The following is a 6116-nucleotide window of genomic DNA, read 5'->3' as shown; positions in this document are numbered from 1 at the left end:
GGGTGCCCTCCGTCACTTCCGCCTCCTCGGGCGGGACGGAAGCCCCCGAGGCCCAAACGGCATCGCGTTCACCTGCGCGTTGCGAGCCGCTAGGGGGCGGACTCGCCGGCCCAGGACAATCAATCAATCAATCAATCAATCGTATTTATTGAGCGCTTACTGTGTGCAGAGCACTGTACTAAGCGCTTGGGAAGCCCGAGTTGGCAACATAGAGAGACAGTCCCTACCCAACAGCGGGCTCACAGTCTAAAAGGGGGAGACAGAGAACAAAACCAAACATACTAACAAAATAAAATAAATAGAATAGGTAGGTACAAGTGAAATAAATGAATAGAGTAATAGATATGTACAAACATATATACAGGTGCTGTGGGGAAGGGAAGGAGGCAAGATGAGGGGGATGGAGAGGGGGACGAGGGGGAGAGGAAGGAAGGGGCTCAGTCTGGGAAGGCCTCCTGGAGGAGGTGAGCTCTCAGCAGGGCCTTGAAGGGAGAAAGAGAGCTAGCTTGGCGGATGGGCAGAGGGAGGGCATTCCGGGCCCGGGGGATGACGTGGGCCGGGGGTCGATGGCGAGACAGGCGAGAACGAGGCCCGGTGAGGAGATTAGCGGCAGAGGAGCGGAGGGTGCGGGCTGGGCTGGAGAAGGAGAGAAGGGAGGTGAGGTAGGAGGGGGCGACGTGATGGGCAGCCTTGAAGCCCAGGGTGAGGAGTAAGTCGCCTTTTCTTGTGGTGGAATTATTAGTAGTAATAATAATAATGATGGCATTTGTTAAGCGCTTACTATGTGCAAAGCACTGTTCTAAGCGCTGGGGAGGATACACGGCGATCAGGTTGTCCCACTTGGGGCTCACAGTCTTAATCCCCATTTTACAGATGAGGTAACCGAGGCCCAGAGAAGTGAAGTGACTTGCCCAAAGTCCCACAGCTGACAGTTGGCGGAGCCGGGATTTGAACCCATGACCTCTGACTCCAAAGCCCGGGCTCTTTCCAATGAGCCATGCTACTAGTAATAATAATAATAATAATTTAATAAGTTTGGTATTTTTCAGCGTTTAATATGTGCCAGGAGCTGTTCTAAACGCTGGGGTAGATAAATGGTTCGACACAGCAGCATGGCTAGTGGCTAGAGCCCGGGCCTTGGAGTCGGAAGGTCATGGGTTCTAATTCCAACTCTGCCACTTGTCTGCTGCGGGGGTTTGGGCAAGTAACTCTAGCGTGGCTCAGTGGAAAGAACACGGGCTTTGGAGTCAGAGGTCATGGGTTCAAATCCCAGCTCGGCCAATTGTCAGCCGTGTGACTTTGGGCAAGTCACTTCACTTCTCTGGGCCTCAATTATCTCATCTGTAAAATGGGGATTAAGATTGCAAGCCCCCCGTGGGACGACCTGATCACCTTGTAACCTCCCTAGCGCTTAGAACAGTGCTTTGCACATTGTAAGCGCCTAATAAATGCCATTATTATTATTATTTTTTGGGCCTCAGTTACCTCATGGTGGGTTAGGACTGTGAGCTCTATGCAAAACAGGGACTGTGTCCAACCTGATTTCCTATAGTCATTCATTCATTCATTCATTCAATCGTATTTATTGAGCGCTTACTGTGTGCAGAGCACGCTCCTAAACGCTCGGGAAGTACAAATTGGCAACATATAGAGATGGTCCCTACCCAACAACAGGCTCACAGTCTGGAAGGGGGAGGCAGACAAAACAAAACACGTAGACAGGTACCCGTCCCAGAGCTGAGTACAGTGCCTGGCACATTGTAAGCATTTAATAAATACCGGAATTATTATTATCAGTGCTTAGAACAGTGCTTGGCACATAGTAAGTGCTTAATAAATACCATCATCATCCTCATAGCCCGTGTCCCACACAGGGCTCTCAGTCTTAATCCCCATTTTACAGAGGAGGGCATTGAGGCCCAGAGAAGTGAAGTGATTTGCCCAGAGCCACACAGTAGACAAGTGGTGAAGGCATTTACTATGTGCCAGCCACTCTACAAGCAAATTGAGTTGGACACAGTCCCTGACCCCCCTTCTAGACTGTGAGCCCGTTGTTGGGTAGGGACCATCTCTATATGTTGCCAACTTGTACTTCCCAAGCTCTTAGTACAGTGCTCTGCACACAGTAAGCGCTCAATAAATATGATTGATTGATTGAATGAATGAATGAATGAATGAATGTCCCATGTGAGGCTCACGTGTCAAGCCCCATTTATGGATGAGTGAACTGAGGCACAGAGTAAAATGACTTCATTCAGTCAATCACTCAATCATATTTATTGAGTGCTTACTGTGTGCATAGCACTGTACTAAGCGCTTGGGAAGTACAAGTAGGCAACATATAGAGACGGTTCCTACCCAACAATGGGGTCACAATCTAGAAGGGGGAGACAGACAACAAAACATGTAGACAGATTTCAAAACCGTCAGAATAAATAGAATTATAGCTATACACACATCATTAATAAAATAGAGTAGTCAATATGTACAAGTAAAATAGAGTAATAAATACGTACAGATATATACATTCACAATCGTGTCTTCCGATGCTGCACTCCACTCCACTTAGACGGATGTGTGTTGCTGGAAGAACTATCCCCAATTCTATCATCACGTTCTATCCAAAACGTGTAGTGAAAAAAAAAAACCACTCTTTGTGAGCAGAACTGACTTGTATGTTAAAGTACCCTTGGGTTCTTACTGACTTGGTCCAGGCCACTCAGCAGACAAGCGCGTACTAGGACCCGTGACCTTCTGATTCCTAGGCCAGAGCTCTACCCAGTACTGCGCCATGCTGGTTCCCCCACGTTAAGCATCTGCGTTGTACCAGGCACTGTTCTAAGTGCTGGAGCAGAGAAAAATAACATGACCACTACCAATGATAATGATAATGTTATTATCCCACTCCCTTTTGTAGCACCCTGACTTGCTCCATTTATTCATTCCCCCCTCCTAGCCCAACAGCACTTATGTGCATGTCTGTAATTTATTTCTGTTAATGTCTGACTCCCCCTCTAGTCTGTAAGCTCATTGTGGGCAGGGAATGTGTCTGTTATATTGCTGTATCGTAGTCTCCCAAGTGCCTAGTACAGTGCTCTGCACACAGTAAACACTCAATAAATATGACTCACTGGCTGTTAACAGTAATAGTATTTGTTAAGCGCTTACTCTGTGCCAGACACTGTACTAAGGCCTGGCGTAGGTACAAGGCCTGGAGTAGAAAAGCAGCATGGCATAGTGGAAAGAGCACGTGCTTTCGAGTCAGAGGACATGGGTTCTAATCCCGCCTCTGCTACTTGTTTGCTCTGTGACCCTGGGCAAGTCACAACTTCTCTGTGCCTCCGTTCCCTCATCTGTAAAATGGGGATTAATACTGTGAGCCCCACGTAGGACAACCTGATCACCTTGTATCTACCACAGTGCTTAGAACAGTGCTTGGCACATAGTAAGTGTTTAACAAATACCGTTATTATTATTATTATTATTATTACAAGATAATCAGGTTGGACACAGTTTCTGTTCCACACAGGACCACAGTCTTAATCCCCATTTTACAGAAGAGGTGACTGAGGCGCAGAGAAGTGAAGTGACTTGTCCAAGGTCACAAGCGGATGGAGCCGGGACTGGAATCAATCAATCCATCAATCAGTGGTATTTACTGAGCACTTACTGTGTGCAGAGCACTGTAGTAAGGGCTTGGAAGAGTACATTGAACAGACTTAGCAGACACATTCCCTGACCAGCTCCTTCTGACTCCCAGACCCGAACTCAAGCCTGTAGGCCATGTTGCTTTGCCTCCTCCTACCTCGGCTTCTTGCCCTCCCTTCCACCCGACCCTCAATGGGACGGGACAACCCACTCCTCAGCCTAAAGGCTGTTCTTCATCTCTCCTCCAAACAGCCCAATCTTCCGAACCTCGAATGAGCAGGCCTTCCTGAATGGATGTTGGGCAGGAGAGAACACGTGCAGGTCCAGTGATGATTTCTCTCCATGGGTGTTGGCCAGTCCCTTGGATGTGAGGGGCCCGATTCCTCCAGGAAGCCCTCCCAGATCGAATCCACCAGATTCCTCATATGCGCTTGGGTATCTCCATTAAATCCATATGCTGTGAACAGATAATGACTCTCCCCCACTTCAAAGCCTTATCGAAGACACATCTCCTCCAAGCGGCCTTCCCTGACTAAGCCCTCCTTTCCTCTTCTCCCACTCCCTTCTGTGTCACCCTGACTTGCTCCCTTTATTCACCCTCCCTTCCCAGCCCCACAGCACTTGGGTACATATCTATCATTTATTTAGTTCTGATAATGTCTGTTCTCCTCCACTGCACTGTAAGCTCATTGTGGGCAGGGAATGTGACTGTTATAGTGTCACACTGTACTCTCCCAAGCACTTAGTCCAGTGCTCTACATGCAGTTAGCGCTCAATAAATATGACTGACTGACTGACAATGAGCATTTCTTGTTTCTCTGCGACACCGGGGCATGATGTTTGTTCCAGGACACAATCAGACTGTTAATCCTTCCAGAGCAAGGCTGTGTCTTCAATCCCACCCAACCTCTCCAGGGCAGTGTCCTATATCCAGCCCCTGCCAACCTACACGGAAAATTGGGTATCGAAGCAGGAATGTCTGTTTATTGTTATTCTGTCATATTGAACTCTCCCAAGCCCTTAATACAGTGCACGATAAGCGTTCAATAAATACGACTGAAGGAATGCAGGAATGAAAATCAGACCAGAAAGCAGGATACTGTTGAAAAGAAGCCTTTTTTCATTTTATTTCTTTTGGGAAAAAGAAGATTCTTCCCAGTCAGACGGACAGACTGTGGTGATATAGATATCTTTATCTACATATCTATATATACATATACATATATATATGTATATGTATGTGTCTATATATATATGTATATACATATATATATATATATAAAACTTTCTTTGAAAACCGAACAGCAAGAGTCGTTCTTGTTTGTTTTGCTCCTTAAGCCGTCGCCCCCTGGATTTGTGGGGAGGCGGTCGAGAGGAGGGGGCAGTACAAGTCAGGTGGACGGCAGGGCAGCTGCATGGTGAGGGGAAGGGAGCTGGGGAAGTATACAAAATGCCGAAATTCCCCTTAAAATACACGGGCCGAGGAATGGGTGGTGAGGTGGTGGTGGGGAGGGCAAGGATTAGAGGCCCAAGTCCTTTGCGCAGGTTTGAGTAAAACACGTTTTGGAGAAGAGTCAGTGTGACACACGATAGATCGACGATTCCGGAGATCAGGGGCGGGAGGTGGGGGATGGTGGGTAGCCCATGGGTCACAGTAGGAAGGAACAGTTGCTCCTCCCCTACCACCGGTCCTAAATGCGGCCATGGGGGTCAGGAGGGTGACCAGAAGTGGGGTGCTGAGTGTGGGACGGCCCCCTTCCCCGCTGGGATTTTTATTGCTGGTGAATTTAATGCCCAAGCGGCCCCACTCCCACCCGGGGAGACACAGTGTGTCCAGCTGGCGGAGGTGGAGGAGCCGGCTTCCCCCCGACCCCCGCGTCCAGCTGGCTCGCCCGTGCCACGGGGGAAGGAGCGACATACAGGGCCGAGAGGGTTGGGGGGGGCAGAGGCAGGTGCTGCCTTTGGCCACACCCCCTGGCAGTGCCAGTCTTGGTCGGTTGGGGGGCTGGGGGGGGCGGGTGCAGATAGTTCCCGCCTTTGCAATGATGTGGGTGGGAGGGGAGAGGAGAGTGGAGTGAAGCTTCTGCCTTTCTACCTCTCCCCCAGGGACGGCTTGAGGTTCTAACACGGGGCCGTGGGAGGTGGGGAGGGGGTGGGCTTGGGGTTGTGACTGATGCCCTGATGAGGTGCCAGGGGGAGGCCAGGATGTCCCAGGCTTTGGTCTGGGCCGGGCAAGAGGTCCAGCGGGCCCGAGATAAAGTGCTGATTTGGCGCGGGGCTGGGACGGTTGAGGAGGAAGAGGGGACGTGGGCGGACCCACGAGCTGGATCACCGGAGCGGGGTCGAGGACCCGGACACACGGTGTAGACAGTCAGCTAAGGGCACCAGGGGGAGAGGGGGTCAGGCGACAGGGGCTGATGTAGAAGGACAACTAGCATGGGCAGCTTTTTCAACCTCTTTGGTCGGGA

This window comes from Tachyglossus aculeatus, chromosome 4, assembly GCF_015852505.1.
Source record: "Tachyglossus aculeatus isolate mTacAcu1 chromosome 4, mTacAcu1.pri, whole genome shotgun sequence".
Lineage (NCBI taxonomy): Eukaryota > Metazoa > Chordata > Mammalia > Monotremata > Tachyglossidae > Tachyglossus > Tachyglossus aculeatus.
This window is presented reverse-complemented; position numbering follows the sequence as displayed.